Raw genomic sequence first — 20815 nt, 5'->3', positions numbered from 1 at the left:
CGGAACTCACAGTTAAGTGGGCACACCGTTTTCCTCCACAATTGCATGCACCACGTCTTTGCTCTTCATCTGGTAACATCGGTGGTTCTTCAAGATTTGGCACCAATAGTGGTTGGTCTTCATTTCCAGCCAAATTGTTACTTCCTTCGTCATCTTCTTGCATTACGTCATCTTTATATATAATTATTCCATCAAAAAGGCTGGAACTTCTTTATGGATGAGGTTGGATCATGATTTTTTGGTGTAGTAAAAGGTTATATCTATTGTAACGACTAATCTTTCGTTCCTGAAAATAATAATCAAGACAAGAAAAATAGCGACAAAGAATAATATTTGATTTCAAGAATTTGTGCGGGGGTTACAATCTTTATGAAATCTTAAATAAAAGATGTAATCCTCTGATTCTTCTCCTCACACAATACGGCCGTCAATCAAGGGCTTTGCTTGTTCTTGAATGGACAGATCACTTGTTGTTGATATTTCACTACGAATGCGGAGCTGAGCTTTAATCACAAACGTAGAGGTATGGAAACTTGCGGCTCACCACTTGGAGCGAAGACTTCTTAGTATGCGGAAGACTTGCGGCTGAGAGCTTCTCTATGTATTTTTCTTCTTTTTTTTTCTTCTTTGGCTTTGTGAAGACCCTTATTTATAGTTGTAGGGGATGAGCTAGGGTTTGTATATGATTGGTTGAACCTTCTCATTTGAACACTTGGCGACACTTGGTTGGTTCTTCTATTGCCTTGGCATGCTGCGTCACTTATACACGTGGCATGATTTTATTGGTCCTTGACTTGACTTGGCGCGCCACGTCATTTGATACGTGGCATGGACCTTGGGCTAATAGAGTGGGCTCATCATGTGAAGTCCAACAAGATAGACTAGTCCAATTGAATTAGTCTTTCAATTTAATCCATAACAATTGGACTTAATCAATTAATCCGATTATATTAGCCCATAATATTTGTTTGGACCAATACATCTTGAATTTAGAATATGATCCAAATTATTTGTGGATTTAAGTTCGATTAAATTTTAGTGCCTACAAATGCCCCCTGCTTCAAGGCTGGTTGAGATGCATGACTTGTCGGGCCTTTTAGAGACGAGACTTGAAGTATTCGTGAAGCAAACACTTTTTTTTTTTTTTTACTCCATCTAGTTGGTTTCCCTCAAAATATTTGAAATGTGACAAGAAATAACTATGCTCAAGTTCTTCCATGGTGCCGCAACTTGATCGTCGACAATTTTTTGTGTTTGTGGTGGCATTCTCTAATTTGCAAGAGGTCCACTTGACTTTTGATCTTTTGCCAACTCATTTTTTTGAATTTGACGTCTTTCCGGCTTAAAAAAATATTGCATGGTATTTCTTTATTATCAATAGCGGGAAAACCAAGTTGTGTTGAAAGATGTAGCCATTTTTTTTTACAAGCACAAAGGGCATAATGTGTATCAAAATAATGGCCCATAGACAATGTATGATTTAGTCCTGGCATAGCACACGGCTAACTTGTATTAGAAAAATCCCTGTAGCCTTTTTTTTAGTCCCAAGCAAATCATACCATCAATATGCATATCTCTCATATATTTTCCATATTTGCATGGTACTTCTTTGACTTATTAGGAGACAATATAAACTTTCCATAAGTTTAAACTTTCCATACATAAGCCTAAACTTTCCATGATTAGATTCCAACTAGAACCAGGATTTCTTTGTGTAGTCCATGTAGGAACCAGATTTTTGACATCTATAAATACACCGCCTTCTCTTGGTGGTTTAATGTCAATTTGCATCATCATCGAGTTGGTTCGAACGCCTCTCTTTCAGGTAATTTTCTTCTTCCATATGTATTTTCGTCACTTTCTTCACAGCTCTGCATGTCTGCGGTAGAAAATTCATATCTCAATGTAGGAACGTCGAAATCATGATCCGCTTGATGTTTCGGAAACTAGACTCGTAGAGCTACGTCATACGTGGAAACCACAACCAAATTGCTTATATATTTACTCAGATATTGATCGAGAATCAGACCTTCAGTTCTGGTTCGCTGGTTCATTAGTTTTGTGCGTCCTGACGAAAAATCTTATATCTTGACTTAGGAACATCGCAATCATGAACGGTTTGCGGCGTCGGAAAGAAGACTCATAGAGCTACGTCATATACGAAAACCACAATCAAATTGATTCTATATTGGCTTAGGTATATTTTTTTTTAACCAGCCACAAAATCTGATTTTGCTTTCTTGGCTTTGGACATGCTCTACGAAACTTACTTATCCCTTTTTTTTTTTTTTTAATTTCTTTTGCAGGTCTTTGGGCGCATCTGTACGGCTTTAACTTTGAACAAAGATGATGCACTTTCGTGACCGCGATACGCCACGTCCTCATCTAGAGATAGTGAGCGACAAACGAAATTCGAACGCCAAAGTCCTTGCCTTGGAGGTTCAACCTCCAGTGATCGGTGCCTTCTCACTTGACGGAGAGCTTTCTACGCTTCATCTTGCTGAATGGTCTAAAAAGGAGACCAAAGACGTCATGAGCAACTTCTCAGGCAAGGCCACCGTTATGGACGTCCCTCCGTTGAAGTCCGCAATTCATCGAGACGTCGCGTCTACCGAATCTTCTCATCCCAAAGGATGTTTCAGCAATTGGAGTGTTCCGCCTTCTGTATTTGGTGACGTTTGCTACTTGAGTTCATGACAACAGGTCCAATGCACATGCCGAAGACGACGAAGCATAAGTTACAGAGAGATTGATATTCAAGATCGGACTATTGGCCCCAAAATAAAGCTTCATGATATTGGGGCTCACCATGCAAACTAGATTGTCGTACTTCAATCCATATCCATCATGCCAAATTGAAGCGTCGTGCCAATGGCACCGATTCGCATAGAACCAAGAAGCTTAGTGCAGTTCACACCGTGGGCGTCGATTCGTTTAGAGTCAAGAAGCTTCGTGCAATTGGCATCATGGGCTCCATCATCCTTTTTTTTCTTTTGCAGATTTATGAGAAAGTGCAAAATGTCTCGATATCATACCAAGAAGATGCAACAGATGGTCGTTCGATTAGCGAGGAACTACTTCGCGTGTCCTCTCTTGTGGCTCGGCGAGAAAGAGGCGTGGAGTGACCGTATTTCATCTTTGGAGAGTGAGCAACCGTATTCCATCATTGGCGGAACATCGACCGTATTCCATCATTAGAGACATATCTCACATCAACCGTATTCCATCTTTGGCGAGCTAGCATATGGCGCATCTCCGCAAATATTTCTTGGTGTAGGAGCGATGAAATCATAAGATGCTTGTCTCTAAAAATTTAGATATTGGAGGGATGTTTCGTGCGAAATCCTTCCGGATTAGCTATAGAAACTTCTTGAATTTGGTCCGAGCGTCCGTCGTATCGCTTTCTTTCCAGCTCGTAGCTTCGGTGGGAGAAAATTCATAACTCGGAGTACGAGTGTTGGAATCACAAGATTCCATTTCTATGACTCATTGATCTACATAAATATAAAAATCACGGCCGAATTCCTTCTAGATTTGTACAGATAATTCTCCAAATTTAGCTCGGATGCTGCCTTGTTCTACTTTTCAGCTTTGCGCTTCGGTGGGAGAAAATTCATAACAACTATGCGTTGGAATCACAAGAATATGGAAAGAGACTCATTGATCTACAATATATATAAAAATCAGATTCCTTCTAGATTTGTACAGATAATTCTCCAAATTTAGCTCAGATGCTGCCTTGTTTCTATTTTTCAGCTTTGCGCTTGATTGGGAGAAAATTCATAACTCGGGACACGAGTGCCGAAATGACGAGATTCCAATCCTTGGCTTTTTTTCACTCACTGAAATACAATCTTTATAAAAATAGCCAAATGATGTACATATAATTCTCATCCCATTTTTTTTGAATCTTTGCGCGCTTGTGGTAAAAAAATCTCAACTCGTCATAGGAGGCAATAAAATATCTTTACATCCATCAGATTTTTTTGGCATCATTCTTTGAAGAAATATGTCGACTTGATAGGCGTTTTGAAAGCAATCATCTTAATGCGATGTCTTCTTCTTTCCAACATTAATGTTTGGTCTCCGAAAGATCAGCGTCGATCCCATTATATATGTATACATATATGTTTTTTTTTTTTTTTTTTTTTTTTTACTCATGCGACTGAACTTAGAATGAAACTCTAAGCGCCTACGTACCTCGGTGAAGAGGATCAAGTCATTTCGTAGTTCCGAAAAAAACAAAAAAAAAAGAAGATTTTTTTTTTTTGTGCGACTGAACTTAGAATGAAACTCTAAGCGCCTACGTACCTCGGTGAAGAGGATCAAGTCATTTCGTAGTTCCGAAAAAGAAGAGTTTTTTTTTTTTTTTTTTTTTTTTTTTTTTTTGGTCCTAACTTTTTCCTAGGCCGCCTTTCGAGGTTTTCAACCTAGAAGACTTTTTTTGTTTGTTAAATTTTTTTTTCGAGGTTTTCAACCTAGCGGACTTTTTTTTTTTTTTAGGGCCGTACGGTTTAAACTCATGCGGGCCGGGAGTATCATCTTGCTTCAAGGATAGTACATCTTCAAGAATTTCCCGTTGATGGGACCGATCCGCAAGCCATCTCGCATCTATAAGCTTGTAAGCACCACTTGTATAGGCTTCTTGGACAACATATGGCCCATCCCACTTTGAAGTGAACTTGCTTCCGCATTTATGAGATATGATAATAGGTCTTCTTACCACCGGGACTTGATCACCAACTTGGAAGGACCTCGTGCGAACCTTTTTATTGAAAGCACGGGAAAGACGAGCTTGATAACATTCAAGGCTTTGCCGAGCTTCCAGCCTTTTCTCATCAAGGGCCTTTAACTCTTCAAGGCGTAGACGAGCATTTTCTTCTTCAAATGAGCCCTTCTTGGATAGCGAGCCGCAATGAAGGTATTTGGCGTTCAAGTGGAAGGACCGCTTTAGCTCCGTAAACAAGAGAATAAGGAGTTGCTTGAGTCGGTGTGCGATGAGTCGTTCGGTATGCCCAAAGAGCTTCTTCCATTCTATCATGCCAATCTCTTTTAGACTTGGAGACGACCTTCTTTAACAAATTGCACAAGGTCTTGTTAAATCCTTCGCCTAGTCCATTTGCAGAAAGATAATACATAGACGAGTTTCGTTGCTTGAAGCCAAAAAGCTCGCAAATCTTAGTCATCAATTTGTTGGAGAACGGTTTGCCATTATCGTTATGATATAACTAGGAATGCCAAAACGATAGATGATGTTTACTCGAATGAAGTTTGCCACATTCTCCTTTTTTACTTCTTTGAGGGCGACCTCGGCCCATTTTGAGAAGTAATCCGTTGCGCCTAAGATGTACAAGTGGCCACCGAAGATTTGGTAGTAGCGGTCCAACCACGCCTAGGCCCCAAGCGTCAAATGGCCAAGATGCAACAATTGGATGTAATAGCTCAGGAGGTTGGTGTATAAAATTTGCATGAAATTGGCATGCTTTGCAACTTCGCGCATAGTCCAAACAATCTTTCACCATTGTTGGCCAATAATACCCCATCCTTTTTATATGAAAGTGTAGTTTTGGCCCAGATTGATGTGATCCACAAACTCAGAGTGTGCTTCTTGCATAGCTTGAGTTGCTTCTTCTTCCCCGTACAACGTAAGAGAACTCCTCGAACGATCTACGATACAAAGTATCTTTGTAGTAAAGGAAGCGAGGGCACGACGACGAATTTCGGTCTTTCTTTTTGGATCTTCGGAAGAATGCTATAACACAAGTAATCGATCATGGTTTGTCGCCAATCGACTTTCTGCCTTAGAAACAGCCACAAGAAGCTCGAGTTTGCTTTCTTCATCTTCATCGTCCTCTCCGGCGTACTATCCATTTTCGGCGTATAGTGATTTGCGCTTGGTCGCAAAGTCAATGTTGAAGCCAAAGCATCCAAAGCATCGCCCTTCTTATTTTCCTTTCTTGGCACGTGCTTTGAAGAGTTACACTCGCCGAGCCACCCAATTAATTTTTGTGCATAGTGATGATAGGGACGCATTCGCTTTTTAACCTCGTAGGTACCCAACAATTGATTGATTACCAATTCGAATCTCCAAAGAGTTGCAATTGTAATCGCTTCATATCGACAAACCATTTCAAGCCCAAGTATGAGTGCTTGATATTCCGCAACATTGTTGGAGCAACATTGTGTTAAGGTGAAGGAATACGGTAAGACCTCCTCTTGAGAAGTGACAAATATCACACTGGCGCCATTTTCTTCGCGATGTGCAGCAAAGACCATCAAAATACATCTTCCAAGGCTGTTGAATTTCAATGACCATCGCATCCTCATCGGGTAGTTCATCGCTAATTCCCAATCATCGGGTATCGGATGATCCGCTAAAAAATCCGCCAATGCTTGCCCTTTCACACTTTTTGAGGAACGTACACAATCTCAAATTGTTGAAATCGGGAGATACCACCTTGCTAGTCGGTCACTAAGGACGAGGTTTCGACATCACAAATTTGATGGGGTTTGCTTTGGAAATAAGACGAACTATATGAGCTTGAAAGTAGTGTTTCATCTTCGAATCGAGAAGACTAAGGCCGGACACAACTTTTCAATCGGCGAATACTTCAACTCATTTGGCGTCATCATCCTACTCAAGTAGTAAAGGGCATTTTCTTTCCCTTCGCTATTCTCTTGGGCTAAGAGTGCTCCAACTGACTTTTCTTGTGCCGATATGTATAGTATCAATGGCTTTCCAGGCACAAGAGCCGCTAGAATTGGAGGTTTTGTCAAGTAAGATTTGATGCCCTCAAAGGCGTTGGCACAAGCTTGATCCCATTGGAAAGGAGCACCTTTCTTCATGAGACGACCGAACGGCCGACACTTCCTCGCTAGATTTGAGATGAATCTCCTAAGATACGCCAGCCTTTCCTGCGTACTTTTCAACTCATGGATGTTTCTTGGCTCGGCCATCTTCACGATTGAATCTACTTTAGCTTGATCGATTTCTATCCCCCCGATGTCGAACGACAAAGCCAAGGAATTTTCGCAGGTAACCCCAAATGCACACTTCAGAGGATTCATTTTGAGTTGGTACCTTCGTAGTAGGTCAAACACCATTCTCAGGTCTTGCAAGTGATCACTTTTTTTCTTGATTTTACCACCAGATCGTCAACATAACATTCGACATTTTTGTGAAGGATGTTGTCGAAGATATTTTGCATAGCTCTTTGGTATGTTGCTCCGTAAAGATTCTTCAAGCCAAAAGGCATTACTTTGTAGCAATAAATACCTTTAGGAGTGCGGAATGCGGTAAGCTCTTCATCCTTAGGTGACACGGATCGGTTATGGCCGATGAGCCGTCCATGAAGGACATCGCCTCGTATCCAGTAGTGGCATCAATCATAAGCTCAGCAATGGGAAGTGGAAATTCGTCCTTAGGGCATGCATTGTTGAGATCCCTAAAGTCAACACATACTCGAATTTGTCCATTCTTCTTTCTCACAGGGACAATGCTCGAAATCCATGTGGAACTTAACTTCGCGAATGAAACCAGCCTCAATAAGCTTGTTAACTTCATTTTCAATCAATGGGAACCAATTCGGCTCGAAACGTCGCCGTGCTTGTTTGATAGGACGTGTGCCGTTCTTGGGGCGAGATGATGGACCGCAACTTTAGGGTCTAAGCCAGGCATCTCTTTGTAACTCCTGGCAAATACATCCTTATACTCTTTAAGTAATTCGACGTAAGCACTCTCTTCATCGACTGCAAGTAACGAATTTACATAAGTGGGACTTTGATCTTCATCAGTGCCAAGGTTGACTTCTTTCAATGTGTCGACTGTCGTTTTTACCCCTTCTTCAAATTCGACAGAGCATCCTTAGCATCTTCATCTTTTTGAGGTTCTTCATCATTGATAGAGATATGGTAACTCCAGGAAATATCCTCCAACTCTTCATCAACCTTTATCGGAGATAAAGTATACCTTTCATCTTGTACAGTAACGTGATATGAAGAGCCAACACTTTCTTTTTCTTCTTTATCCCACTCTTTGGTGTAGACCACAACATGTGACTTTGCTTTTAGTACTTCTCCGTCACGAGACCACAAGACCGTTTGTCGCCTCATCCTAGAAGGGATCGGACTTCGGAAGTCTTTGGAGATATTTTGAGATTTGGGAAAAACGGATGATTTCACACACTTGTGGTTTCTCCGAATCTTGCTTCCATTCTTCATTGGTCCTAACTCTCTCAAATACAGTAAACCTCATGTCGACTTTCCAAGTCGGTCAAAAACGAACGACCTTTTGTTAGAAGTAGAGGTTCCTCTTCCGCGATGATGTAGTTGTTACTTACCCTTCTTATAGAGACGCGAACCGGCGGGGGTTGTTTATATCCCAAACTTTCACGTTTTTGCTTCGCCGCAGTTTATCGGAAGCTTCCCCAATTTTGATGGTTCACTAGGATTGTATCCGTACTTTGCAAGTAGTTTGTAAGCATTTGGATCGAAACTTTCATCCGTACGCTTCGTAGGGAGTGCTTCATTTTGTGGCGAGTCGCTAGCCACAAATCTTCCAAGTAATTTCGTGGATGACTTTATTGTGTCAATCGCTTGATAGGAAGAGTCGATCCTCCCAACATGTTCCCTCGTCCTTTTTGGCCTTTGGAACATAACGAAGAAACGAAGTCACTTTCTTACTCGAAGAAGCGCCATTTGTGTTGGGCAACTTACTCACATCGGAGGACCTTTGATCTTCCTTAACTGCTACCTTCTCCTTACAAGCAACCACCTTTGCATTTTTGTTCATAAACTCAGCATTATCAATTATTACAACTTCATCAACTTTTGCGGCATATTTCTTTAAGTAGAACTTGGCATCGGCGAAGTGCGCTTCAGCTTCAGTGAAGGGATTATCATCGGCCATAATCTTCTTTTCAACTCCGTCCTCATAATACTTCAAACACTGGTGGTAGGTAGAGGGGATCACCTTGTTCTCATGTACCCAAGGCCTACCGAGCAAGATGTTATACGAAGTCCTTGCATCGATCACATGTAACCATGCACTGGATTGTGCAACTCACGGCGAGGTCTACTTTGATAGCTCCTATGGCTCTTTGTCCTCCTTGGTTCAATCCTTGGATCATCAAACGACTTGCGGAAAGATCCTCCATTGCGATTCCAAGCTCCTCATTGTGTGAATAGGAAGGATGTTAACTCCGCATCCACCATCGATTAGGATTCTCGTTCACCTTTTGCTCACGCAAACCCAATCATTAATAAAGGGCGATTATGAGGTGTGTCGCCGAGTAGAAGGTCATCATCGGTGAATGTGATTTTAGCCACGCACGCATCTATGACTTCGGGGAGATGACTTTTCGCAGTCTTCGATGATAGACATGACGAGGTCACATTTTTTACTTCCTTCTCATCAACGGTACAACATGAAGCTTTTACATCATCAATGACAAACTTGGTGTGAAACCAACTTGGCAAGTATTCTCCCAATGTTATTGGCCGACGTGGTTCTTGGTAGTATCGCCCTCTATTTTCTCCTTCTTTGGGTGCTCAACTGGATTTTTTGTTTCGGGTTTACTCACCTTCTTTCCCTTAGTTTGTCGCTTCACTGAATCCTTTCACGAACCTGTTTTGTGGCGCTTGCGACGAGTTACGAGAGTCCAACCCCCATCATCAAGATTGAGCAATTTGGTCTTCGTCTTCTTCGTACGATCCTCCATCGCTCGGTGTAAGAAGAGAAAACATTTCATTCACATTAATTGATTCTAAGTCTCCAAACTTAATCATTCCCGCCGAAACATGTTCGGGATGTCTTTCTCTCCATATCCTTCAACAAAGTTGCAGTGAGTCATGATTGGATCGAGCGAGCTAATTGTGACACCAACTTGGTTTGCATTTTCTTTCATCTTCAAGTGAAATCTTTCCTTCGCGGGCTAGCTCCATAACTTTATCCTTGAAGACAAAGCATTTCTCGATAGGGTGGCCACAATCAACCGTGGTACTTGCAATAATTCGGTTCATCGCCTTCTCCCGCTTCATTCGGCCGCTTCATCTCGGGTAACTCAAAAGTTTTAGCCCAAGAAGTTCATCAAAGATTGCAGTAAACGTCCGAATCAAGGAATGGATAATCCTTCTCTGCATCTCCTTCAAAGTTGGTTTTCTCGTTCGCTCTATCCTCCAAAGAAGTTGTCTTTACGCTCCGTTTCTTGCTTACTTTAGTGGTGAACTTCACAGGCGCAACATTAACGTTCATGGATTCTTTGTTTTCGGTCTTGGAAAAATATCTCCCCACTTTCTTTACTTCTTGCTTATCTTTACCTTTGCGGGATTCGTAGACCGGCGGCGCTTCACTTCCGACTGATGCCATGCTTAACTCCATGTCATGAGCACGAGTGGCCAATTCTTCAAAAGTCTTAGGCTTTATGCCTTGCAAGATATAGGTGAGACCCCAGTGCATACCTTGAATGCACATCTCTATTCCCGAAGCTTCGCTAAGTCTATCTTTGCAGTTTAGACTTGCATGCCTCCATCGGTTGATAAAGTCAATAACTGGTTCTTCCTTTCGCTGGCGAGTGTTTGTAAGTTCCACCATGCTTACGGTGCGTCTTGTGCTATAGAAACGGTTGAGAAACTCCTGCTCCATTTGCTCCCAACTATCAATGGAACCAGACTCAAGGTCTGTGTACCAATCAAAAGCATAACCTTTAAGGGAACGAACAAACTCTGTTTGGCAAGGTAATCACCATATGTTCCGTGATTGTTGCATGTTTCAATGAAGTGTGCCACATGTTGCTTCGGATTTCCCTTGCCATCAAACTCGCTGAAATTTTGGGGGTTGATAACCGGTAGGCATCTTCAAGCTATCAATCCTCGCGTTGTACGGCCGCATATGTGGGATGATTTTGCGGAAACATCATATTTATCCTTGATGGTCCCCATGATGAACTCCTTTATTTGATTGATTGGAATCATCCCTTCAGAGGAAACTTGGATTTCTGAAGCGTGTTCCACCTGTTTTGTGGGAGATTCAATCCTTTCTTGTGCTTGAGGACGTTTTCCAGGGGCATGACTCGAATCCCCCTCCATCACACTATCAAACCTGTCTGTCAACTTGACGATTCGATTATCTTGATCTTGCACATATTTGGTCAAGTCTCCAATTGCCTTTGTCAAGCTCGCGAGTTGTTCTTCAACAGTTGAAGCATTCGTCATCATCGCATGCATCACCATCATAGAAGAAGAATAACACGGATTTTCGCGAACATAGGATGCGGACATGTTATACGGAGTAGATCCAGTGCTCAAGACATCATCGTCAGCTTTCCTGAAGGATTTCTTGGGCTTAGATAAACTAAGTTGGGCAAGAGCCCTCTCCACCATTTTGGCAACATTCTCCCCTCCTTCTATGGTGTTTGCGGAAGATCTCACGTCTTTTGAAGACGGACCAAAGACGACAGCAGATTCGGGCTGTGCTTGCGGAACTCGTTGCCCTAGCAATTTGGCTTGGTTCCTTGTGACAGGTCCGATGCTCCCTCGGTAACATCTAGGATGTTTTCAACAAACAACGGAGAATTTGGATCCGGTAGTGTTTGCGGATGCGGATTTCGAGTTGACCTTCTTGGAAGCCATCTTAGTATTTTTTGAAGTTCGACTATTGGAGAGAAGAGATGAGAGGTAAAGATTGTCCCACTGGGCGTGCCAAATTTGTAACGACTAATCTTTCGTTCCTGAAAATAATAATCAAGACAAGAAAAATAGCGACAAAGAATAATATTTGATTTCAAGAATTTGTGCGGGGGTTACAATCTTTATGAAATGTTAAATAAAAGATGTAATCCTCTGATTTTTCTTCTCACGATACTGCCGTCAATCAAGGACTTTGCTTGTTCTTGAACGACGGATCATTTGTTGTTGCGATTTCACTACGAATGCGGAGCCGAGCTTTAATCACAAACGTAGAGGTATGGAAACTTGCGGCTCATCACTTGGAGCAAAGACTTTTTAATATGCGGAAGACTTGCCGGGCCGAGAGCTTCTCTATGTATTTTTCTTTTTTTTTTTTTTCTTTGGCTTTGTGAAGACCCTTATTTATAGTTGTAGGGGATGAGCTAGGGTTTGTATATGATTGGTTGAACCTTCTCATTTGAACACTTGGCGACATTTGGTTGGTTCTTCTATTGCCTTGGCATCCGCGTCACTTATACACGTGGCATGATTTTATTGGTCCTTGACTTGACTTGGCGCGCCACGTCATTTGATACGTGGTACGGACCTTGGGCTAATAGAGTGGGCTCATCATGTGAAGTCCGACAAGATAGACTAGTCCAATTGAATTAGTATTTCAATTTAATCCATAACAATTGGACTTAATCAATTAATCCGATTATATTAGCCCATAATATTTGTTTGGACCAATACATCTTGAATTTAGAATATGATCCAAATTATTTGTGGATTTAAGTTCGATTAAATTTTAGTGCCTACATCTATTTCTATCATTATTTCATCAAAGGGGCCCACCATTGGAACTTGATTTTCTATATTATCTTTGGTAAGTGGGGCTAGTAGGAACGGGTCTTGATTAACCAGTAACAGCCAAGGGCTTAAGGGTGTCAAGTGGGCCGGGCCTTGGCATAGATGCCACGTAGATAAATTTAAATTCCTCCATTTTTAGGCCATTTAAACGTGGGCCACTAAGGGGCGGGTCGGGCGGGCCGTAAGTTAGTTGGGGGGCGGGCTTGGAGAGGGAAAAGGGAAAACTGTCGGCCTATGACCCGCCGGATATTTGGGCTACACCTCCGGGCTGAAAAAAACGCAGGCGAGAGTTAAACTGGCTAGGGGGTTATAGTTAGTGGGCCGGGCTTTTTTTTTTTTTTTTTTTTTTTAAGTTCTAATACAAAAATAGACATTTACATTTACTAATAATAATAAAATTAACATTTACATCTAATGATAAAATTGCTAAATTAAAAAAAAAGTTTAGTCGTAAGTAAAAGTACGCGGGGAGAGCGGACTTTTATATATATATCAAATTATAAAAATATAGCCGTTGTAAATTTAAAAAACTAGTCGTTGTTAATTTTATTTGAACCCCTAAATTTATGAATAACTTCATTTTGGTCATATTTTCAAACTATAAATACCCCTCCATTCTTCTTCATTTTCACACAATTCTTCCACAATTCTCTTTTTATCTAAATTTGTTATTCAACTAGTGTACATTACTTCACCTCCACCTTCTCCTCGAGTTCGAAGATCAACTTCAAGTGCGGTGTGGATGCATTTTGAGCGAGTAAATGAGGACTATGAACATGTTAAATGTCAACATTGTGGTGACATATATCTCCACAAGTCGTGAGACATGGTATTAGCCTATTAGGGGGGTGGGGGGTGGAGGGGGGGTAAATGGATGTGTGTTGCGTAGACACTTGTGAAAAGGCATAAAATTGAACTCAATGATTTATCAAAGGTATATTTTTTTAGATAAGTACTATCACAATCTAATATATACTATATACTGAAAGTGTATCAAAGGTATATTTGTTGAGAAAACAAGATTGTCTAGCTTTAAAATACAATTTTAAAGAAAACTAAAAAGTTCGTAAAAAGAGACTCCTAATTTATTGGGATATAATGTTTTTAAAATACTTATTATTAGTAATAAATGTAGTACTTATCTTTTTTTTTTTTTATATAATTTGAAGTGGGCGGGCCAATGATGCGGTGTGGATGCGAGCCCGTGGCCATCAACCGGCTACTCTTAGGGGGTGGGTTGTCCACCTTGTCCGTATATTTTTTTAGATAAGTACCCCTAATATATAATAAAGCCATTTGTTGAGCCCAGCCCAAAATCTTACACCTCTTAGTGGGTTTGGGTCGGCCGGTGGTTGGCCGGTTTATCGAGTAGGGTTAATTTGCCCCCTAATGTTTACCCTCTGACACCCTTACAAGGGCTTTCATAATATTATTGGCCTATATCTAGTTTATAGTAAGAGGCTTTATACAATTTTATATAATCTATATACACGCACATGAAAGAATTAGTGTACCGTGTCTTTATTTTTCATACTTATTGCTTATATGATAGTATTTGCAGGGGCGGATCCACCCTTTACAATAGGGGTGGCATGGCATCCCCTCAATTAATAAATTTTTTATATACTTATGTTGTAATTTGCTTAAATTAGGTTAAATATTTGATCCTGCCACCCCCAGTCGTAAATTAGATAAAAGTGCCACGGCTGACAGACACAAGTTTAAATTTATCTTGAACATTTTTCGACTCCCGTTTTCCTTTGCAATTTATACTTCCTTTGTACCAGTAATTCCCTTTTCGGCCCTCCCAATTTTCTATTTATATTTTTATTATTTATATTGATTTTCCCCTTTTCTATTATTTTATCCGTGATCTCTAGCGAGAACACACAAATAGAAACTTCAAAATCCCTTAAATTAAGTATTTTTTTTAACCTCAAATCTGTGAGTATTTAAATCAAAAAACTTGGATCTCAATGGGGATTGTGGATTGAGATCAAAATTCAATTTTTTTTTTTTTTTATAATTTCTTTTATTTATTACCCTCCGTCCATGTTTACTTGTCTACATTTGACTTGGGACACTCTTAATAAGCAATAAATAAAATGAGAAATGAATTGGAGTACTTAATAATAAGGGTAAAATAGGTATAAAATGGTAAATTATGTCTTCGTTTTCCAAACTATATAAACTTACAAGTAAAAGTGGACATATATTTTTAGTATAATGGACAAATAAAAATGGATGGAGGAGTGTATTATAAAAATTTATGTTATTCTATAATTGTTAAATTCAATTTAAATCACTTTACTACTTAAATTGTGATGGAAATTTCGTAAGCATTGGTTAGAAAAAACATGAAATTTATGATTTATTTTTTAGAACTTTGTAGTTTATCTAATTCTACATTTACTTATTGAAGTATTCACCTATTGAAGAGTTTTTCTATTATTTTTCTTATTTTAATTGATGTAATTCCCTTATTGAAGATGTTATTTTACTTGTGCAAATTCATTTTCTAATATATATAAGAGATGCAAGTCTCTTGGTGAAAATGTTGATTTTACTTCTATTGTTAATGGATGTTAATGAGTGTGATTCCTTATTTAAGATGTCAATTATGTTCGTTTCTTGATTTTTGGGATGTAATTTTCATATTTGCAAATTAAAACAAAAGCCTATTAAGTTGACCCAAATAAATTAAAACGAAATGGACCCGACCCAAATATACATTCCTAACAAGATGTATATTGAAGAAAATTGTGGCACCCGCCACCTTCAAATCCTAGATCCGCCTCTGAGTATTTGTACAAGACATAAAGCTTATTATTTATATTAGTTAGGTTTAATTCAGAGAAATAAGGTGTTAATCATATGTTTGCGATACATTAACTTAGATCATATTGTAAGAAAGTTTATTTATTAATATGAAGATTTGAGTAGTTTAATTTAAATTCTAAAATATTTCTCTTTGTTAAAATAAAAGACAATATTTCTTTCCTTATTTTTTATAAAGAGTTTGTATTTTTATTTTTTTACAAACTACAATATTTTGGAATTAAGAAAAAATAAAATCGTAGATCAACTATTAAAAAAATTTTGGGCCCCCAAAGCAAAGATTTTATTAGTCTTTCCCTTGAGCCACCCCTAGTGGCAGCAGAAAGTCATCTACAATCAAACCTCTATATGACCACGTTGTTGGGTCCAAAATTTTTTGGTTGCTATAATAACATTGACATTTATTTCACTATTATAGAAAAAAAAAAGCATAAAATCTAATTTTTATTTTTAATTGTCAAATCCTAAGCTTAATCACATTTATATAATGAAGAAAAATCTTTTAATGATGGAAATATATAGTTATCTAATATTCTTTGTTATAAGGCTGAAGTGGTTAAAATACTCCTAAACTTGACACGAATTGTTATTTTAGTCCCCAAACTATGACTAATCTTAAAAACACCCCTAAGCTTGGCTAAGTGGATTTAAATACACCTCTGAACTGCCACATGACACAAAAAGTGTACTCAATCTCTTCCATCCGCGTGAGACCTCCCACATGAGCTTCCAAACGGTAAAAAATCCCAAGTTGAATTCATGTGATTTTCTTCACCTCCTTCTCTAATTTCTAGAGCTATAGTAATATTTGTTGGTTTCTTTCTCAATTTTATTCATGACTAGAATTTGTAGATGTGGATTTCGGAGGTGGTGAGGTTTTCATGATCCGATGACAATCCAAGAAGGAGATTTTGGGGTTGTCAAAACTACAAGGTATGTAATTTTGTTTTTGGTATGTCAATTTTAGTATTTTGCTGGGTTTGTTCTATTTAGAAGGGTCTAGTGGGGTTTGTCACTGATTTTCGTTCATTTTGTATATGTGAGAGTTCGATGTTTTTGCAAATTTTTCAAGTGGTATGAACCACCATTTTCGAAGCAAGCTAATTTTGTTATTTGGGGTTTATCGGAGAAGTAAATATGAGCAAGAGTTGAAGTGGTCAAGAACATTGAAGATTTCCTATGGAGAGTGTTTTGAGAGAAATGGAGAGTTTTAGAGTGTTTAGGGTGATTTATTTAACCGGCGGGTTATCGGGTCGGATATTTACCTGGTTGTATTTTTCCTTTATTATTTGACTTTAAATTATCCACTCAGAGGACTCATCACCTAGAAATTCCAGTGGGACCGCCAGTGACCAGTACTCACTAAAATGTATGAGCTCGAGGGTGTCCACTTAGCCAATCTTAGGGGTGTTTTTAAGACTAGCCATAATTTGGGGACTAAAGTAACAATTCGTGCCAATTTAAGGATGTTTTAACCACTTCAACCATTAAATAGTGTATTAAAATATTAAAATATTTGGTCAAAATCTCTAGACCTATTATTGATAATCGTAGAAATTATACTTCTATAAAGATTATTAATCATTATATTACCAAAAAAAAAAAAGGATAATTGTTATGGAGGGGTCATTTTACAAAGAGAGTATTGTTATAAAAGTGGTTGCTACTGTCATAGGTATAAAACTGTAATAGGGAGGTAGAAATATAACATAAAAAATCGGTTCCGAAAAAACTTGATTGTTATATGAGAGGTGATGTTATATGAGAATGTTGTTATAGAGAGATCTGACTGTACTTCTATAATTATTACATTGAAGGGCCCCACTATTGTAACTTGGACTTCCAGATTTTCTTCTTGGGGAGGGGCTGAAACTCTATTTTCCGTCGGCAGTAAAATGTCATCTACTTCTATCATTATCCCATCGGAGTGGCCCTCTATTGAAACTTGATCTTCTGGATTTACTTCATGTTGTGGTGAATCCAAATTTTCTTCAATCAGTTTACATTTCGGGTAGATCATTTTCGTTGAATTGCGGGGAATCAGGGAGGTCCATCTTTCTTGAATTATTACAAGAAATGAGTGGATAGGTCTTTAATCGATTGAAACACCCCACAACAGATACAAATAAAAACCCACAAATCAGTGTTATCAAAGCTAACACTGGCCATAGTTGTGTATCACCATTCAAGATAAAGTATAGCCAAGGACCAAGAGAAGTGATAGTTCATCACAATTCACAACAGAGATTCAGCAACTAATGGCCTACTGACATTGTTAAGATAATGTGTCTTAGTAAAGCATTGGGATAAGCAGAGGAAGCTCTATAATTAGCTACAACACCTCTGGCAGAGCTTTCGACCCATAACATTTTCTTTCATGGTACTTTCTCCGGTTCAAAAAGAATGACCACTTACCCTTTATTTTTTTGTTAAAAAAAATATTCACTTACCAAATCAAAAAAGAATTGATTTTGCTTTTTCAGATTTATCTTTATTAAGTGTTAAAAGATCAAATCTCAATACCTATTTAATTAGAAGCATTTTAGTCAAATTATCTATTTTTGCCTAGAAATTAGTATTTTTTTAAGGAGTGTGTAAATGACTAAGTGTACATTCTTTTTTAACAGTGGGGAGTATTTGTTTGTGTGTCTATTGGGAAGCCAAAGGAACATTTTATAAGTAGGTGTTTGGACATGCGATTTGAAACCATGAGATGAAATTAGCGTTTGGACATGTATTTCATCTCATGGTTTCAAACTACAATTTGAAATCTCAAATTATCCAAAAAGGCATGATTTAGGGTTTCAAATTATGATTTCAAAATTTTTAAATATAAAACTTAATCCATAAGTTTATATTTTGTAAAAAAAAAAAAAGACCCATAAGTTGGTAGATATTTTTAACAATTACTCCACCAATCATTTACCAACCTTGATTTATATCTATCATGTTGAAGGATTATATTAAAGAGTAGTTACATTACTATTCATGTCAAATTTTCTTTTTTGTTGAACTACAGTTTGATCAATGTTGTATTTTTTAGAAAGACCTTCTAATAGCATATTAATTTTGTTATGAATTATGACTTACTCATTTGGTAAGATTGTATAAGAACTGAGAATATTTTGATAGTTTTCACAACTTGTGGGGGTTTTATGTCATAAGAAAAATACAACTTAAGAAATCCAAATTATACGTCCAAAACGTGATTTCAAATCATTAATTAAATCTCATGATTTCAAATCGCCCCAAGCAACTCTAAGGATGCTACAATTCAAACAGGGATTTTAGACACTGTGCCATGCAGGTAAAACCTTCAGAGAAGCCAATTCCAGAAGCATTGAGCTTAAACTGGAACTTTAGAACAACAAGGTAACCAAATTTATTAACTTTAAAAATGAACTCAAGCGAAGGACTTCTAAAATGAGAACTCCTAGTGATATACGATCATTGGTTTCTCATTTGATAAATTCTACAATGGCACACCTTCTTCAAACAATTTAAACATGTGGTACACTATCAACTCAAATTAAGTAGTGTAAACTACAACATTTGGAAGTCGAAACAGAAATAAAACGGAATCGAAGCAAAAGTTCAATTGCTAAGGGTAAAAATTAAAGGGGCCAATCGCACGAATGCCCCTATCTTAGGGTGGTATTTAATATTTGCTCCTCAAATCGCTAATCTTTAATTTTTGGCCTTCAGCATTTTAAGTAGCAAAAATGATCGAAAATGCCCATGACATCAAGAAAAAAAAAATTGGCCCACCCTTATCTATGACCTAATTTCGCAAGGCATAAGTTTATAGAACTTTTGCCTAGTCCGAAAAACTTATGCCTTGCGAATTAGTTATTACACAACTTATGCCGAATAACTTCATTTTTACAGAACTTATGCTGGACAAGGCAAATGTGCTATCAACTTATGCCTTGCGAATTTATTTTTTTTGGTTAAAAAAACAACGAATTCATCGACTCTGCTAGGGATCGAACCCAGAATCTCTGGTCTCGTAGACCAGCGCCTTATCATAGATAATAGATAAAGGTACTTTGGCCCACAAAATTTGCACGATTGCCCTTCTTTGGGGATGGTCATTAATTTTTGCCCCTCAAATTGCTGGTCTTTATTTTTTGCCCTTCGCCTAAAATACTCTGAGATTCTGGGTTAGAACCCCGGCTTAGTCATAAAAATTAAAAAAATTCACAAGTCAAAGCTTTGCAAAAAGTCAACCTTATGCAGCAGACTTTGTCTTAAGGCAACTAAAAGTCTGCCGTCTTATAGGGCAAACTTATTGCGGCAGACTTTTTGCAGAGCCTTGTCTTACGATTTTTTTTTTACTGAGCGGGAGTTTGAACCTAGAACTTCGGAGTATTTTCGGTCACATTTTTAAGCGAAGGATAAAAATTAAAGACCAACAATTTGAGGGATAAAAATTAAAGACCACCCCCAAAAGAAGGTCAATCCGCCCAAAAAAATGAATAAGAATCAAGGGCAAATGAGGGACAAAAATTAAAGACCTGTCCGTATGAAGGAAAAGTAAACATCTACTATTAAGCTCACTTCCACTCGTAAAGCTAACGCCAAGAACAGTCTTCGCCGTATATGGCAGGTCCCTCTACTTCTTTTTTCTCCAAAATCTTCCTTGCTATGTATTCCCTCTATCCCAATTTATGTGACACCATTTTCTTTTTAATCTGTCCCAAAATAAATATCACATTTTCTTATTTGAGAATTATTTAATGAAACAATCCCCATTTTAACCTTATTGGTCCCACTTACTTTTTAAAGATGTACTTTTTAAGTATGCCACATAAATTAGGTCAGAGAGTGTACTAATCTTTATTGCCCAATTTAGTGTTCATTTGCTTCAGTTCGGTTGTACTTCCAAACGTTGTAGTTTACACTTTACACTATTTATTAAGATGATTGAATTTTAAGTTGATAGCGTACCACATCACATGTCTAAATGTGCCATTGTAGAGTTTATCATATGAGGAACCAATACATTTCGAGGTCCTTTGCTTGGGTTCATTTTTTTAAATGAATAAATTTGGTTAACTTCTTGTTCTAAAGTTCCAGTTTAAGATCAATGCTTCTGGAATTTGCTTCTCTGAAGTTCCAATGGGAGAGCAATACAAGCGTCGTCTTTGCTAGGCGAAGCAGCCTGAATGCTACTGTCGAATTCACAAAAAAGATCATATGTGGAAGAATCGAAATAGAATCAACTTGCCAAAAGGTAACGGAGGCGTGCAAAGGTTTCCTCGGGCCGGATGGAGATTGGCCCTCGAGTGCACCCTTACGTGAACCAATACGTCCACTCCTACGCGAACTTTGAGTTAATAAATTCTTTTGTTAAAAAGGGCCCTAAGAGAATTCTGGAGGACAAAATTCTCAATGGCATCTATGATTGGTCATATAATCGTTGTAATAGGATCCTTACAAA

General features: G+C 38.3%; 1 long non-coding RNA gene across 1 annotated transcript in view; it reads left to right on the top strand.

Annotated features, from left to right (window-relative positions):
* The first annotated feature begins 1843 nt into the window (after nucleotides 1–1843).
* The window catches only part of LOC132066639 (uncharacterized), a 29987-nt gene continuing 11015 nt past the window's right edge, over nucleotides 1844–20815 (top strand). The window contains exon 1 of the long non-coding RNA XR_009416892.1: nucleotides 1844–2197. This is a non-coding gene — a long non-coding RNA (uncharacterized LOC132066639). The remainder of the gene's footprint in view (nucleotides 2198–20815) is intronic.

This window comes from Lycium ferocissimum, chromosome 8 (assembly GCF_029784015.1).
Source record: "Lycium ferocissimum isolate CSIRO_LF1 chromosome 8, AGI_CSIRO_Lferr_CH_V1, whole genome shotgun sequence".
Lineage (NCBI taxonomy): Eukaryota > Viridiplantae > Streptophyta > Magnoliopsida > Solanales > Solanaceae > Lycium > Lycium ferocissimum.
Note: the sequence above shows the minus strand (reverse complement) of the source record. Positions and strands in the feature narration are given on the sequence as shown.